The sequence below is a fragment of the Neofelis nebulosa genome, chromosome 14 (assembly GCF_028018385.1).
Source record: "Neofelis nebulosa isolate mNeoNeb1 chromosome 14, mNeoNeb1.pri, whole genome shotgun sequence".
Classification (NCBI taxonomy): domain Eukaryota; kingdom Metazoa; phylum Chordata; class Mammalia; order Carnivora; family Felidae; genus Neofelis; species Neofelis nebulosa.
In genome coordinates this window covers 68,751,565-68,769,857 of record NC_080795.1, presented here as the reverse complement: position 1 = coordinate 68,769,857, position 18,293 = coordinate 68,751,565, and the positions used below count along the sequence as shown (strand labels likewise).

Sequence of the window (18,293 nt, the reverse complement as noted above, 5' to 3'; positions counted from 1 at the left end):
TGTCAAGACTATCAAGTAAATAGATTTAATACATCTAAAGTAGGCTTTTAAACATCAGTAGTAGATTAATAAAACTTTATAGATAAATGATGTGAATCCCCAGTAGAAAACTAGCCAGGAAATACACTGAATTCGCATTAAAGATGCAAAGTTGCAACCAACTTAATGTTTTTAAAAATAACTAAAATTATGACTGCTAATATAATACTGCTTTTGTTTTACAGGCAAAGCAACACTAAAACTCTGATACACAGAAACGTATCATGGTCAGCAAAAACACTGATCATTGTCTAGAACCTTCCCATACAGGATACAATTGTTTAAATATTTACACTAATAATGTTTTACCCAAACAAATTTAACCTAGGGAGGTCTAAGCATTTCTTCTGATTTGAGAGTATTTCCCACGTAACACATCATTAGTAACCTATCAATAACCCTAATTATTCCCAACATTTCTTTCTTTACAAGGTGACAAAACAAATCTTAGTGGGAACCCTTTGCAAAATCTCAAAAACAATTTTAAGTGCTGACGAGGTTAATCGAACTTTGAGCTTGACACAACTTCGGGACCACAAAGCCCTCGATCCCATGTAAATTTTCTGCACTTGAATTTGTTTGCTCCTCTTAAGAGCAACCCCTGCCCCATGTGCTTAACCACAAACCAACACTTCCTGCCTTAACTTCCCTGTTAGTACAATATTTGATGAAGGTTAAGTTTCAAGAACCCCCTCCCCTACCAGTTTTCAGCTCCCCACCTCCAACTCTCCACAGCCACCTATCCCAGGCGTCTCTGCATTTAAAAGTTCTGCCCACCCATCCCTCCCCAGATACATTTCTGACTTAGTCTTAGAGCGTCTTCCTATTATGATACTCCTCTCCCCCTATTGCAATAACCCCCTTCATATGAACATAGTAACATCCTTCATAGTAACATCCATTGCATTTTTTTTCTTTCACAGGGATGACGCTGTAACTCTGACAGAATGTCAGATGCCCCCAGGACCTTGCTTTCTTCACCCAGGCGCCAATGCCATCTGATCAGATGCTGGCTCCTTTCCTGGCCGGGGAAGTTGGGATCCACATGGTGAGTCTAAATCCTGGTCCAGTGCTTCACACATGTGTCTATTGTAGCATGGTAAGGACTTGGCTTTATTCTTCATTTTTGTCTTTTTTCCTTCTATTTCTCTGCCTTCTTCCAGCTTTTCTGAGTATAGTTAAAGCCCCTGACTCTTGGATTACATTGACTTATTCTGAGCAGGGCTCCTGAATCCCATGACTCCAAGATTTCATCCAAACGGTGCCCTGCTTTTATTGTTTGGTACAAAGAAACAGAACAAAGTCTCTTCCACAAAAATTTTCAGAGACCACTGCTTCCTTCCAAGGCCATTTCTCTTCCTCGGTGTTTTCTAAGACCTATCCCTTCCCATCATCCTCCTCTAACTCTGCCTCCCTTTTTCCACCTTCAACTTTCCCTTCAGCTCCCTAGAATCCTTCGTTCTCCCCCCTTCAACGCCTCTACCTCCTCTGTCATCCACCCTGCCAGGCCTTTCTTTTCTCACTCAGGCTCCTCGTCCTGTAGACACCTGATATTTAAGTCCCTTACCACTGTCGGGGCTGTGAGGAGCCCAGCGACCCCAGGAGCAAAAGCCTGCAGCTGAAAAAGCTAATTAGAAATAAGCTTCAAGTTTTCTTTACTCAGATGGGCTTTGGAGACACCGATGGCCACTTGGTCTCTCCTCTGTCACTCTCCCAAAATGTAGTCCACAGCCTCCATTGGATACATATCGGGGCCAAGTACATCTTGAGGGTCTCCTCCACAAATACTGGGGAGACTGCTTCAGCTCTTACATTGAGCAGGTTACTTCAATTTGCCCCATCTGCCAGAAACACGATCCTTGTAAAAAGGTAAAAGTGAGGCAGGGATTAGAGTCAGCTCTTTTACATGAACCGGTGAGTTTTGAGTCTTTGCGTTTATATCTGAACCAGCTCTAAAATTTTTTAATTAAAACTTAAAGCTATAAGCTCTTTCTTTGTGTCCATCTGTATGTGCGTATATGTATGTTGTATTATACACATGTACTATTTTCCTACCTCCAAATGGTATGACCACATTAAATTCTGAAGTCCCTTAAAGGAGCTCCTTCTGGATTGGATAAGAGATGAATAGGAGTTTATAGAATTTTAAATATTTCCGAAATTCCCAGAGACCGAGACAATTAAATCTCTAATATGTTTAATGTGGGGGAAAAAGGTATTCTTATAAAAGTTTACCAATGTGTTTTTAAAATTCAGGCTCACGAGGTAAATCTTTGGCAAACGAGGCTAGTTTAAATGTTGTTGGTTTAATAAATACAGTTATGCCTTTTGAGTTATCAGCCTTGTGAGAACACATTTTTATTTTACTTAGGCATGTTCTTCCTAAACTCATCCAGGTTAAGTTTGCTTATTGCTTGATTATCTGGACATACCATTGCTATGTTTTAACAATATGCTTGATATACGTTCGTGGTATATCATGTCTCAGAACCATGATATTGTATCTGTCATGTTTTCCTCTAAAGATTATACTCATCCATTTTCATAAACTACATATAATATCCAGTCTTCTTTGAAAACAGGATTAACGATGCTAATTAAACATTAGCATGTTTTGCCCAAAACTGATTGAACTGACTTTTTCAGTGTCCCATAAAAATCAAATTGCTTCATCAATTGTATTATTTTTATAGTGAACTCTGCTCAGATCTTTCACCTTTGAAAATTATCAAAATGAACTAACCATGGCTATTTTAAGTTTTCTGTCCTTCACAGGTGGTTTTATGTTACTCTGATGCTTCCCGAAGAGCCCTTGCAAATCAGCTACCGACTGAGTGCTCTGTCTTCAACAAAAAAGGATTATCTTAGAGACCCGTGGAAGCAGACTATGCCAGCCAGGTACTCTTGGGTAAGTCTTCTGATGGCACTGCTTAAATAACTTTGGGACCACCCTGGTAGACTAAGTCAGGATTTCTAGAACTCTAGGGGAGAATATAGATTGATGGACTATTAATCCAAGATCAAATGGAACAAGAATTATTACACAGGACTGAATGAACTGATCATTCATGATTATGAGCTTTGTTTGGAACAGTGCTGATGCTCTCGTGTTCTATTTTCTGGATGTAAGGATGCACTTTCTCTCTTCTCTCAAGCTATCTAGCACTCACAACAATTTAGTAGACTGTGCTCTTGTGAAACAGAAAGGAAACATTCCTCTTCTCTGCCCTGCCTCACCCTTCCAAATTCTGGGAAGTCTCGTGGAGTATTCCTGTTTTCGTGGCACTGTAGTTATTTGCATAGATTCGGTAAGAGCCTGTCCACCTTGTTAATAGGACATAACTGGAAGCATTGGTTAATCAAGGCTGGCTCTGCCTATAATGTCACAGTTGAGAATGATGCTCGTTTCGTCAGATGTGACCAGACGCTTTTCAGCAATTAAGGTTGACATGATGGGCCAATGCTTACAAAGTCCGTCTTGGGAAAACTGGCCTGGCAACCGGCTTTATAGGGTTCCCAGCCTTATAGGTGAGCAAGGAAGGTCACTTCCTGGCAGGCTCAGGAATCCTAGGCTATTTTGAGGACCTCAGGAAGAGAGGAATGCCCACCAGATCACTAGGTACTGCAGGTGGAAAATGATGGTGAGGTTTTGGCTCGGCTTCCTAGCCTCAAGAGGCTCTGGAAAGTCCAATCTGAGATTCTTTCTGAAAGCGTCCAGAGAAGCCAGTATAAGACCTACGTGGTACCACGTCGTTCTTGCTGCATCTATGTAAATAACCAGGCCACCTCCAGTGAGACCAGCCTTATTTTGTGACCAAGAGTCCTCTTTCTTTGAGATTGTCTTTGATCAAGAGGGGAAAGGGACTGTAGAGAGCCTTTGGTGTTTCAATGGGAAACTATAGCATGCTCTTTTGGATTACCGGATTCTGACCCTATTCATTGCCTTTGAGCTATTTTGCACCTCTGTAAACTGCAGGTAGCTGATTGATATGCAAACTCTATCTCGTCTTATAGACACTTAATTAGCTTCTTTTCCCACTGTAGATAAACTAGTGGTGATACCTACTTATAAATCAGATTTGAATCTTTTACTTTAGAGAGATTGTCAGCCCTTACCAAATTTTCAATTCTTGCAGATTCCTTCAATACCTGGCTATAACTTTTCAAACTAACCTGTACAACTTTTCTCCCTTTTTCCTGACTTCAAGTCACTGAGAACCAAAACATGATTTCCCAGATCCTTATTCAGACTCTAGGTTGCTTTGTCACTGGCCTTTTCCCCCAGGATCTGAAGAAACACTGCAGCAGTCCAGGCGTGAACCTGGTTGCTCTCTGGACAAGCTGCTGTCTGGGTCACTAAGAAAGTCTGGTGAAATGCTCAGGTCATGTATCCCCTGATAAGGGAGATAACCCGAGCTCTGAGTAGCATAATTAAGATCACGATAGGACTCAGGGAGCAGTGCTGCACAATGAAACGATTTCATCCACTGACCTCCTGAGTTTCACTAGATTGGATACTCTTAGGGTTTGACTTCTGGCTCTTTAATACATTCCTTTGTGCTAACATGTATCTTTTTTTTAATTTTAGGCATCCCATTTAAGAACACTGAAACAATTGACCTCTGCCTGCACTCCAAACAGATGATTCAATTGGTCTTCTAGGGTCATCACTGAGAATATGGTGGCCCTGAGGTCTATCTCACTCAGCCATCCGCTGTTTGAGTTATTCCTTATCCTTGAATTGTCCATGAAGAGTCTCTCTGAGCCCACCTTGAACAAAGAGAGGGACTGACAAGGCTGAGGCAACTTTATGCTTCATATAAGTTTAGGCTGCTTTGCTGAGAACCACTAGGTCCCAACTCTGCAAACTTTCTGCACTTTTGCTTGTTTACTTCAACCGAGACCAGAATCCCAAGTCCTTGTGCCCGAGGACACAACTTTCCTGCCTCAACTTTTCTACTAGTACAACACTGGATGCAGTTCATTATGTTTCAAGGCACCTTCCGCACACCAGCTGTTAGCATGGCATCCTTCTGCTTTGCACAGGCACCTATCCCAGGGTCTCTGCTTACAGAAACTTTGCTTGTCCCACCCGCTCCACCCCCCCCCCGCCACCTGCCTGACACTGCTCTGGCTCAGGCTTTGAGCATCTCTCTGCAATAGTCTCATTCAATAATACCTCTCCTTACTCGGGTCCAGACTTAACTTTTTTTTTTTTTTCTTGACAATTTCTTCGGCAAAAGATATCATTTAGGATTTGATTTTTGGAAAGTAAAATACAAAAAGTAGTCAGGAAATTTGAACACTTGATTAAATAGGACAGTGGATTACTGAGAAATAATAGTTGGTTACCTAATTAGCCAAAATGAAGACATAAATTTAAAAGTAGGCATAGAAGGGACGTGACTATAAAGAACTCCAATTCTTTTCAAGTGAAAAGACTTTGTTCTCTCGCGTAATTAAAGATATGATAAAGTCAACACAAAGTATAGGAAATGAGTCTAATAAGACCCTGAATAGTTGTTTTCTAGGCAGATTATTCTAAAGGTAAAGAAAAATATTTTTTACAAGCACTTATTAAGAAAACACCAGTAATCCAAGGGAAAAAAATGTCATTTTAATAGAAAGAAAACCAAGTGCTAGTTTTGAAACAGCATATTTGGTACTAACACTCTTATTAAAAATCTTATATTTAAATTAAAAAAAAAGAAATGGAAAAAAAGATTCATAAAAACAATCTTATAAATAAGCCCATCAGCCTTAGCCAGCTTTGATTCTAAGAAATACAATTCCTTTTCCATGAACCATCTACAACTTTCTCTATCCAGACAAGTTTGTCATACACTTGTCTCTCATTTGGGAAGCAGTTATTTTACTTTGGAACAAAGCTACTCTTGTTTTTCTTAACAAAATACCCCCTGCACACTTCATGTGCAAAGTTGCTCCTCTCGGCTACTATCACTCCTGTCAGAGTCTCATTCACATATACTGATTCTAAGTTTTCACTACAGCCACTTCTACTGCATATAGAAAACCAGGAGACGGTGTAAGAGAAGAGTTATTTCCAGGGAATGTGTTAAAGCCGCGAGGCAGATCTTATTAGAACTACTGCAGTAGAGGAGAGAGACTTTGGTATCCCATTCCCATGCAGCACAGACAGCTGGAGATCTCAGCCAAGGAGCCAGGGAGGGGGTGAGTGGATAGGAAATTACTAAGAGGAACTTGGTTAGATACCAAAGTACGGGGATTCTTGCTAAACTGGCTTAACAGGATTCTTACTAAAAGCAGGCGCCAAGGACTTAGATATCTAGGGCAGGGTGTGAGGAGCTTGATCAGATATCAAGGATGATCCCATATAAAGAGGGGCAAGTGTCAATTAACTAGCTTAGGATTCATTGCTAAAGTGGGGGCTCAGCAGGCCAAGGTCGAGCCTAGTCTAGAAGAAGGCTCACAGGAGCCTAACTAAAGTTTGGTCAAGGAAGGAGTACCTGATAGTAAATAATTGTAAACTGTCTTTCATATACCAGTATTTTCTAGCAGACTAGCAAAGTTTATAAATATACATCTCAACATCTCATAATTTTTATAATCATAAGCGTTCCTTATAGGTACAGCTTCTCAATGTGGCAAAAATGAACATGTGCATTAACAGACCCAAATAGATAGCCTCTCTGTATTATATAAAAGTAAAAGTCCAAAAGTATATAAAATGAAATTGTATTCAGCAATTAATGCTTCAATTTTTTCTCTTAGATAGGATTTAGGTGTCTAATGAATATTCATAAATTAAGTCAATTTAGCATCAGTCCAAGGTTTTAAGCTACCAATTCATTTTGGACACTGTCTTTAAGCTGACATACTGCAAAATATAATTACTTTGAAATAAAGTTTGTCCAAATAATGACTTAATTTGACTAATACAAATGTACATTTTTATAATCTTAAAATATAGTAACTGAAATGATAGTGTATTAAATCAGCCAAACTTTATAAATTGAGGAAAAACATGCTTGCATAAAATTAAAATATATGTTTCTATTACATTTAATGCTGACAACTCAGAAGATATAGCTGTTTTTATTAAACCAATAATATTAAATTAGTCTCATTTGCTAGAGTTACCTAAATTATGTAAACTTAAATTCTTAGAACATTTGAATTACTGCCTATAAGAATGTATTTTGAGCACATTGAAAGTATTAGAAATTTAATTTTTTCAATATCTGGGAATTTTTAAGAATAGTCCTTTATTTGTATATGCCTTTAGCTAACTCTAAGTCAATTAGAATAAAACTCCTTAACAATTTTGTTATAATCTAATTTAGTAATACCATCTGGAAGTCGGAAAATATTACATATCTATAGACACATAAACATACATAAAAACCTAGAAAACTTATAGCTTCTCTTCCAAAATTTTAGCCCATACATCAGGGGTAAACCCAAAAATACAAAACTCATTTTTCATATAAAAAGAGCTCCTCTCTAATGGGTACAAATTCTTAGTTGATTTGAGTTCAAAATTGGGGAAAAATGAACAAACAGAAAAGAGTAACAAACACGATTTTCTGTCATCTTTCATTCAAAAGAGAAAAATATCTATAGGCCATTTAATTCACTTAGATAGCCAAATTATCTAATGACAAAACCAAAAAAAAAAAAAAAAGCCATCCATCACCAGAAATCAACCAAAGACTCAAAAAAAAAAAAAATCAAAATCAAATTCTTACCATGCTTCCAACAGACAAGAGTCTGGACATAGGACCAGGACCAGGACTCACCTTTAGTCCCCTGGGTTGCCAGCCAGGAATGGAGCACAAAAGGCTCCAGATGGCCTTATTACCTGGCTGGAGCAGATGGGAATCTGGAGGCAAGGTGCCATCCTGAGGCAAACTGTCAAAGACAAAAACCAGACAAGTTAGGAGACCAAAATGAGGGAGACTATCACAATAGGAGTATCAACCCCAGTCTAAATATCTTCGGAGCACCTCTACTTTTATAGACGTTTGCAAATGAGGTGGTTTTACACCCTGGCTTTGCAAGCTGCAGAAATAAGCCTTATTTATCAAAACAGGAAATGGTTTTTCCCAAATATGGCTAGCTTGCTACCTTCGGAGAGCAGAGAGTTTTAATCTCCGTTAATCAACCATGAGCTAAAGAACAGGATGTGAAAGTGTCTTGTTTTGCCTTGTCAGCACATTCAGACCAAAGGGGAAAGTGCGTGGGGTTTTGTCACACGTGATCAAAGATCTTGGAGCCAAGAGCTTCGAGCGGAAGTAACAGCACGTGATCAAAGATCTGGGAGCCAAGAGCTTCAAGGGGAAATAACAACACAGGAAATGAGACTTCTAGCCCCCACCCCAAGCGAGGCTAAATCCTTTCTCAGCCCAGTGGGCTCTTCTACATGGAATACACTTACTTTCCATGCCCCCCACCCCGCCACGCACACGTACCTCCTTACATGTAGCCTCTCTTCCCCTCTTAACACTTCTATCCACATCTCTCCATTTCCAGATGCCAGCCCGCTCTATCACCCGATCCCTTCAAGGCTACTGAGATACCACCTAAATGGTTTCCTGCCTTCCTGACTTTTCTCCCACAATTCAGTTTCCAAGAAGCAGAGCGAAACGAGGTGAAAACTGATTTTTTACTACCCTGTTCAAAAGTTTTCAGTCTCTCCCTGTTACCTTTCCAAAATGGTCTACACTGCATAGCAGAATGTGCAAGCCTTTCACATTCTGGCTCACCTCTTCTTTTGCCAGCCCTGAGCAGACTCTACTCTCCAGCTCTGTTGAATGCTTGCAGTTCCCAAACAGCCCATGCTCTTCTCCACGTCTAGACCCTTGTCTGTGTTTTCCTTTCTGCCTCCAATGCCCTCTCTCCACCTGGCTACGTCCTTAAGGACATGCGGGCTAAGTCCTGCATGTATACATGAGGTTTAGATGACACATACTCCGGGCTCGCCCCTGGCCCCCCCCCCCCCCCCTGTTCTCTCAGCCTTCCCAAATCTGAATGGGCTGCAAGTTCTCCATTCCATACTCTCTTCTTTCATAGCACTTACTGTACCATTTGGAAAATTGCTCTTTGCCTGTCTCTGCAAATAAATGAGAAACTCCCTGAAAGTCAAGACTATGTGTTCTTTATTGATTTTTCATGGCAAGAGCGATGGGGGTGGGGAGAGGGGTTGCGGTAGTGAGTGGGCATCATTCCCAGAAGTCAGTGCCTGATGTATCACAAACGTGCAGCGAACCCTTGTGAGATTATTAAGTGGGTGAGCTTACCGTGCACCGTTACAATTGGACAAGATGGTGGGAGGATACAACACATCGCACAACCGTGTTGGGGAAACAAAACAAGCTTCTGTGAAGCAATTAGAAAAAGCTGAGGACTACATGGGGTAGAATATGAAATTGATTTATTTTTTTAAAAAATGTGTCACATTTTCACAAGACCTAATGAACGTGTGCACGCACCAACCAGCCGCCTTAGGGGTCTGGATGTGCGCTTATTTGGAAGTGGCCTCTCTTCACTCAAAAACGGGAAGGAATTCCTCTCTAGATCCCGGTTCCAGAAACAGTATCTGAGCAAGCTGCATTCTGAAATCCATTTCGCTCCTTTTTAGTTAAGCACCATGAATATCCTCCCGGCTTTCATGACTAGGGAATGCACTCCCCAGGATCAAATTTACAATGACAACGATCCTGGCACCACACAGTGCCCTGTGCATACACAAGACTTGGTAACTTCTTGCTGAATCAGTGACCTGCAGAAGAGTTTCCCAACCACCTCGGGAATGATTGTGATTTTCTTAATTTCCCTGATTTTCTTCTGCTGAAACATTCCGCTTGCAATACCGCTCATGATTATTCAGACCAGAGTCAAAAGGAAAAAAAAAAAAAAAATCTTTACCCTGAGTAACCATATTCATAAACATGAGTTACGGAGTCTGAAACATTTTCCAAAGGAGCGTGCTCTGAACCTGCAGAGCGGCACCACAGGTAAACTGCCTTTTAAAGAAACTGCATCTCAGCAGAAGATATTCATGAGAATACGGAAGTCCTGAGGTTGAACCTGTCTGTCTTAATTTGGGCTCCCCCAGAAGCAGATCCTGACACAGGGTTTATTGCGAATAGATGTGGAATAAGATCCCAGGAAATATCAGTAAGGGGATGGAGAATGGGGACAGGCAAGAAGCAGCCGCCGAGAGAATATCCTTGTGGGAGACCGGGTCTCAGCCTCCAGGAGGCACGGTGGCACACTTCTCAGAGATCGTGGGAGGACTGAGAAATCTGGGATATGTCATGCACTAATTCCCATTGGACGAGAACGGCTCTGGGGATATTAATGCCGCAGCATCTACAGCCCATCTGACATCAGGCCAAGCACGCTAGCTTGCCAGAGGAAGCCCTTAGAACACCACCGGTCCTTGTAGCCTGAGGCAGTTTCCCCAACCACCGAGTCGTCAGGAGACATGGGCGAGGAACACGGGCAGTGTCCGTAACCTACACTTTGTATAGTCAGGTTCTGAACCGCAAGATGCATTCGCAGAACTTAGACTCAGTCGCACTTCAGTTGAACGCAGCCAACTGCACCTGTAACAGGCTGTCTGAGCTCATACCCAGCAAAAAAGAATTACGAATTTCTTTAGCTTCATTACATTTCTGCAAGGTGCCATGCAGTAACTGGAATTCTAAACTCTTCTCCAATTTTTTCTGCCCTCCTTTTGTACCTAAGGGAGTCTAGTTCCCTCAAGCGAATTAAGCACGCTTATCCTCTCCCTGGAACCTTGATCCAACCCACCCTTTCAGAAGCGGATCCTATAGTGAGCAGTCCAGTGCGGGGGAATGTGTTAAGGAAGTACTCCCACAAGAAAGCAGGAGGGGAGGAAAGGAAGCAGAGGAGGGAAGAGGAGGAATCCAAAGCAGGCTGTGATTTCCATGAAGCCCCAGTCTGCAGCCTGATCTCGCAGAGAGCTCTGGAGTGTAAGCCGCACTCCGGTGGTGGTCTTGTCTTAAGACGAAAGAGGAGGGCCCTTGCATTCCTACAGTCACCCAGGATTAGCAACAGCCTGCCCTGAAGCAGTGTGAGGCCCCAGTGCCCAGGCACAGTCCTCTCCAGCAAACAGGAAGAGGCTAAGAGCCAGTAAAAGGGATCTGAGGGCACATTCAGTTCACTCCTCTGTCAGAGTCTTGCATTTTCTGGACAGTCACAATTTCTGGGGGAAAGAGAGTGGAATAAGCTAATCTGTGGCTGCTTTGGTCCTAAGACCACAGGTGGTACCGACCCTCTCCTTTCTCAATCCCTCTTGTAGATTGCCCTTAAGCTTTGGTGGATGCTTCTTACATTCATCTCTGAGGAGCCTGGGCCCCCAGTTGCCATGTTTTATGAGACCATAGCACAGGAATACCAAGAGATGCCCCAGTGGGCTTCCTGAGTGCCAAACGCTCACTGCCTGATCCCATTATACAGCAGCAACCCCTGCTTATGCCCCAGTAACTTCCCTCTTTCACCCTCTCCTGATGCTATAGTCCTGCTGAGTTTCAGCCCAAGATCCCACCTCTTCCATGAAGCCTTCCAGATGCTTGCAGACCTCAGAGCTTTCTTCTTCCCATGACTCGCAGAACTTACCTTAGGTCTCTCGTTTGGCCTGAATCACATTTCACACTGTGATTCCTCATTACAGGCTTTTTATTGACTTGGGACACTATCATTTGGTTGACTTCTGAGGGTATGTCTTGTCTTTCCAGTGGGAACCTGAACACTGTTTACTGGCTACCTCCAGGGCCCAGCACAGACTGTGTGCATCCCGGGGCTTAGTGAGCACACGCTGAGTTCGCAGCTGAACAGCTCACAGTATAGCACCTCAGCACCCTCGGACTGGACCCTGATTTTCTCATCAGCAGTCTTGCTTCCCAGAGTCCCCTAATTTATTTGGCTTTCAACGACACTCTCACTCAGTCCACACTCATCTTTCAAACAAGAACAAAGAAAGACAGTTTTGATAAATGTAACTCTTTCACATTTTGAGGCATATATTTTTAGATATTTTATTACAAATGACAGATCGAGCCATACATTCCCCCCTCGCCCCCCCCCCCCCCCCAGAGAAATCTTCTCTTTTGTGGTACTGTTTCGACCTTGGTGTTGACAAACGTAGTTTGTTTGGGGGTAGTGAGTATTTGTGAAGAAGGCGTAGAAGACATTTTCAATAATAAAATCCGTTTAACTTACACTTAACACCTCTTTGGTGCCAGGAATTGCCCTAGGTATTTCATACAGACTGGATTGTCTAGAAATCTTTTTTTTTCCCCTCTTCTTTCTGTTGCAGTGTTTTGAAGCATGGCATAGCCTCTTGTGGAAGCTTAAAGAGAGAGGGAAAAACACAAGTCACATCGTTTTGCAATTAATTGCTTCTTCTGGGAAGACTCTTCCTTGTAAATTGTGGTATTTATCTCTCTGTATTTATTATTCCTGATTGTTTCCGTCTTGTATACTGCACGCAGAAACAGAAAATGTATACAAAAATAGAACTAATCTTGACTATATGACTCCAAGTATGTCACCTACTCTCTACAGGCAGTACTGGAATGAAATCAAGTGTTCATATGACTAGTAATAAAAGGTAAGGTACATCTGAATGCTTGCTGTGGGCCAGGCACTCTGTAAAGTACTTTATACACATCATCTCAGTCAATACTCACAGCAAGTTCCAGAGACAGGTGCTGCTATTAGCTCTGTTTTATAGATACAGATATTAAAGCTCAGAGAGGCTGAGTCACTTCCCAAAGCTCACACAGCTCGTAAGTATAGAGGCTGAAATAACACCGCAGAGGGCAAAGAGCCCCGGTTCTCTACTTGGAGAGGACTTACTGAGGCGTATTCTCAGCCCTGGTCTTGCCAGCCAAGGGACCAAAAGTAAATCACGAACACTTTAGGCTTCCATTTCTTCACTTACCGACTATAACCCCGGACTGTTATTCACACCTGTCCACCCATCCATTTGTCTGTCTTCGAATGTTTAACTTTCACTGCTTTTTATTTTGTTCACAAGTCACTGGAAGCTCTCAAAGAGGAGGAAGTAGGTCACGCTCATATTCATGCGTTTAGCTCCTAGGCCACTGTTTCATATACTTAAGTTGACTCATTTAATCCTTAAAATACCATAATGAAGGTTTTATTTTTATCTGCACTTATTTCACACTTAAGAAGGTTACTAGACCCCAAAGACGATTATATTAAAGACGTTAGATGAAATGATGTCAGATGAATCATCTGGCTTAGAATCCATGGTCTTAAAATGACTATGGTCTATAAGAAAGTAGTTTACTTCTTTTTAAATCCACGTCTAGTTCAGAGTAGGTTTTTAAATGGTTTTCGTCTCCCCTTTCATTGGACTCTTTCACTCTCGTTTTTACTCTGTGATCTGTTTTTAGTTTTGTGTAATCACAGATGTGATTTTCATTGCACTCTATCTGAAAAATCCCAGATGTTGGGGCACCTGGGTGGCTCACTGGTTAAACCCCCAACTCCCGGTTTCGGCTCAGGTCCTAATCTCATATTTCGTGGGTTCAAGCCCCACGTCGGGCTCCACGCTGATGGTGTGGATGGAACCTGTCTGGGATTCTCTCTCTCTGCCCCTCTCCTGCCCACGCTCTCTGTCTCTCTTTCTCTCTCTCTCAAAATAGATAAACTTAAAAATGTTTTTAATTAAAAAAATAAAAATCACAGATATTAAATCTCATATATATATTAATACTAATTTCTCGTTGATCTTTTTCTTAGGAACAACATTGAAAGAAAAACGGCGTCCTCTAATTTTCAAGCTTTAAAGCCTTAACTGTGAAGGGTAGCAACATTTGGCCACCGCAAAATATGCCACTTCAGCATATGGATTATTTCAGACTGAAGGCAATTAAGAAGGAACGGACCTCCCTCCCCCCAAAAGAAGAAGAAAAAAAGCTCTCTGCTTTTCTCCTATTTGCCTAAAAGCAAGACATAAAATTATAAAAGCGTCTCCTTTCCCCTCTCTACCGGAAAGGACAAAAGTTAATCACCATAGACCATTTTAGTCCCTTCTCAGCCTGGAGGTGGCATGAGAGAAATCCACATGCCAGACTGTGGTGACTAGCCTTTATCTGCCATTAGTTTCCCTTAGAGTTGTTCTCACACAATTTGCTGGCCTGGAGACCCACAGTCCTTTTCCTTTCTCTTGTCTCTTCCCTAAAAATACCTTTCCTTGCTAAGACCAGGTTCTAACCAAAACTACGAGTCACTCATCCCCAGTCTCTCCTATGTATACATAACATAAAGACGTTAATAAAACTTCTCTTTGTTTCTCTCCTGTTGATCTGCCTTTTGTTACAGAGCCCTGGTGTGGGGTGGAGAGCCACCAGTCAAGAAAGAATTCTTGAGCCATTTTTGTTGCAAAAAGGCCCCGTGAGCAGAAAGAGCGCACTGGGAGTGTGAGGAATAACTGATTAGGTACTTTTTAGTTAGTGGGGGGTAGGAATAGCGTTAAGTCTCTAAGGAATTTGGAAGCAAGGTTTCCAGGACCCTGAGGGGCTAGCTGCTGTTAAGATAAGGTTATTTACTACTATCTAGTAAAACATTAGTCATGAGACCCTTCCGATGTGTATCAGTAGGCCGTATATTTGAAGGACGATTGCTAACATGTATGGGGTGGAGGGGATATATATGGCTATCAGAGGGAAGGAACACTGACCAGAGCAAAGCTCTGGTGGTGAAACATTAAAGGAAGTCCTCGAGGCAGCTGTAGGAGTGTCACAACCTGTGTGCTTCAAGAATCCTGCCTGGAGACTATGAGCCGCAGCGAAGTCCAGCCTTTTTTCCCTTTTTCTCCCATCAAGCCCTCGCTGAAAACCTAGAAGGGTAAAAACATAAATATTTGTTTCCTCCCCTACAAATGCAAGGTCATAATCTCACACAGGTCCAGGATGAATGTAAGTAACAGATACAAGAATCTGAAGGACTATAGATCTTGCCTCTTAGACTATGAGAAATCCAGGGTTTAGATGAAAATTAACGCACATCCGAGAGAAACAAAACAAACACCATGAGCATTAGGTCCCAGATATGCTAATTTGGCCCTAGGAGGACACAGAAAACATAAAATACATAGGGACTGAAAAAGATTGCTAATTCCCTAAAAAAGAAAAGCAAGAAATGGTTCAAGAATAAACCTAAGTGAAGTACCATTTTAAAAAATAAGCTCTCTTAATTTTTTTTAAAGGAAGCAGTAAAGTATCTGAAGAAAACTAGCCAAGTAGGCATCTCATTGTGAAAATCTGAAGGTATAATCAAAGAATCTCCAAAACAATTTCTGACAATCAAAACACCCCCCCAAAGATTTAGATCAAGAAACAAATGAGTCCAAACCTAACATAGAAACAGATTCACTTTTTAAGGTGACTTTTATCATTTACTTAAAAATCTGCATCAGGAAATATAAAATGGATATTCACCAGCCGCCAAATGACTACTTCCCCACAAGTTCTGAACCCACTGCAGCTCATTGTTACAGTCATTACCAAAACCATATACACATACCTTCTTCCCAGCCTTCCAGCCATTGTTTTGGGATTCACTAGGAAGATATGCCCTTGTTGCCACAAGTTAAACAAATTCAGAAGGGAATGGAATGGAGTGAATGCAGTGCAGAATAGAATAGAACACAACAGAACCGAATGGAATGGAATGGAATGGAATGGAATGGAATGGAAATGAAACAAAATTCAAGGATACAATTTGAAACTATGGGAATAATATGCAAGGTAAAGACAGATGGTAAATAGACAATTGATAGATGATAAATAGGTAGATAGATGATAGATAGATAAAGAAATACAGAGGGGCACCTGGGTGGCTCAGTCAGTTAAGCTTCCAACTTCAGCTCAGGTCATGATCTCACAGTTCGTGGGTTCGAGCCCTGCGTCGGGCTCTGTGCTGACAGTTCTGAGCCTGGAGCCTGTTTTGGATTCTGTGTCTCCCTCTGTCTGCCCCTTCCTTCTCCACTTACACTCTGCCTCTCTCTGTCTCAAAAATAAACATTAAAAATTTTAAAACAATAAATAGATGTGGAGAGATTTCAATAAATTTATGTTTAAAAAGGTTGGTCACAGTATTCTCTCAGAATGCTTAACTTCGGAAATTGATACTCCTAGGCTGTCCCCAAACCAGAGCAAGTCTGCAAACTGTTCATCACCCCCCTCCGAGGAGTACTGATATTGACAGTAAGTCTTCAGAAACTTACAACAGTCTAGCAGAGAAAGCTCATGCCTGTTGAATCTAATTATGCCTTTTAATTTTTGCAGTGATTCATTTTTACGTATTTTATAAAAGAACCAGACTGTGATGGATTTGAAATGTAAACAATAAGACTGCCCCTTTTCCACAGGTAGCCTGAGACGTGTGTAATAAAGTTAGATTTGGTCAGGGGATGCCATGGATGCCTCGCCTCTCTGTGGCTGTACAAATCCCTGCTTTCACCTTTCCAGGAACTGTAATTGTTCCCTCGCACTGTAAGAGAGGTGAGAGGAGCTGAGTAGGCTGTGGGAAAAGGGAAAGTGGCCTTCCTGCCTAGCAGCTACCAGCTAGAACTGTAAACGAGGTAAACCCTCAGAATTCTGCAGGGGGCACGAGGCTCCCAGCTTGCCCATTTACACCAACTGTCCTGAAGTTATTGTTCTTGCCTCTGCATGCAGTTCTTCAAAATTTTGTCCTAGACTTCATTCAGTCACCCACAGACACCACAAGATAACCTCTCCTTTGAACTCCTAGGCTAATGGGCAGTGGATATACGGGCCCCTTTCTGGCTTTGGGGAGTTAAGACAACCCACAATTCGCTCCCTTGTTTTGGTGGCGTTTATTATATGGATGTGGTTTGCGGTCTGTGTAGGGCTGAGCGGATTCCCAGTGGCCTGTGCGTGCACTGGAAGAGCTCAAAAGTGTACAGAGCTAAGATCTTTCTGCAAAAACAGAAGCTGTAAGCCTCAAGGTTACACCCCCCCCCCCCCATACATGCTGCTTAGCTCCAAACCACAAGAAAGTACAAAAGGTACTTTCTCAGATTTGTTTACTTTTATGTCAGATTTTTTGAGAAGAGCTGAGGGTTAACTCCCAGATTCACTTCTCAGAAAATTAGTAACAATTCATTGGCCTTCGAGAGCATCTGCCTGGCACCCCCCGTCCCATATTCCTACTGCTTGGTCCACTTGTCTCAGGGCCCATAAGACCTATAACACATCAAATCTCTGCTAATTGCCAGATGTCACAGCCATTTCCCTTCTAGATTGACTCTCCTCCTGGCAGCAAATAAAGCCTCTTCTTTTCTCACCTCTACATCCTTCAACAAGAGATTTGTGTCAGAATACAGTCCCTCGTGTTGCCAGCCAGTGTTTTCTGCAGAATTCCTTTGTGTCCATGCTGTTTGTGAGCTGGGATGTACGCCCTAATATTGAATTCAGTGCTGCAGATGATGCTGATGTCGAAAAGGACCTCGGGATAGAAGTGAGAGTGTGTCCCCCAGGTGTTGGAACAACTAGAAGAGTTTAAAAGCTCACTGGCTGAGCCCCACCTTCCAGTGATCTGTAGCCCCCGCGTCCATCCCATCGCGACAGTTGGAAGTCCCCAAGGACACCTGTAGGTTGTTGTGTTAAAATTGACACTGACTGACAGAGGTTTAGGCCAGAAGGCTGCCTCAGAGAGTAGAGGAGTAGTCTGGTTTAAAGATGGAAAAAAATATGAGGGAAAACAGAGTTCTAAAAACTCGCGTTAATATTTTAAAATAGAAGGAAAATTATGTGAGCGCCAGTTATCTTCCAAATGAGTTTAAAAGAGAAAGCGTTTCTTTTTTTTGAATGTTTATTTATTTTTGAGAGAGAGAGAGAGAGAGAGAGAGTGTGAGCGCACGGGGGAGGGGCAGAGAGAGGGAGACACAGAATCCGAAGCAGGCTCCAGGCTCTGAGCTGTCAGCACAGAGCCCGATGCGGGGCTCGAACTCATGAACCGTGAGATCATGACCTGAGCCAAACTCGGATGCTCAACCAACGGAGCCACCCAGGAGCCCTGAGAAAGAAAGAATTTAAATGCGTAAGTTGCACATAATATAAATACATGAAAATAAAACTCTGGGAACAGGAAACCTGTAGGGTAAAAGAGGAAATCCAAAATGTGTCCAATGTACCTTTTATTGTGAACAACCTGGCGGTTTCTATTAAAAAGGGCCTCTTCTAAAT

General features: G+C 42.0%; 2 long non-coding RNA genes across 3 annotated transcripts; one reads left to right on the top strand and one right to left on the bottom strand.

Annotated features, from left to right (window-relative positions):
* The first annotated feature begins 37 nt into the window (after positions 1–37).
* On the top strand, positions 38–9,166 carry LOC131494614 (uncharacterized). Of its 2 annotated transcripts, none has more exons than XR_009253487.1 (2): positions 38–2,937; positions 4,628–9,166. It is a non-coding gene; the product is annotated as an uncharacterized LOC131494614 (long non-coding RNA). The 2 variants fall into 2 exon arrangements; XR_009253488.1 differs by having other exon boundaries at positions 38–2,947.
* A 2,970-nt stretch (positions 9,167–12,136) lies between these two features.
* LOC131494613 (uncharacterized) lies at positions 12,137–15,701 on the bottom strand. The gene is made up of 3 exons (XR_009253486.1): positions 15,607–15,701; positions 14,762–14,920; positions 12,137–12,400 (listed from the first exon to the last, which is right to left on the bottom strand). It is a non-coding gene; the product is annotated as an uncharacterized LOC131494613 (long non-coding RNA).
* Positions 15,702–18,293: the final 2,592 nt, after the last annotated feature.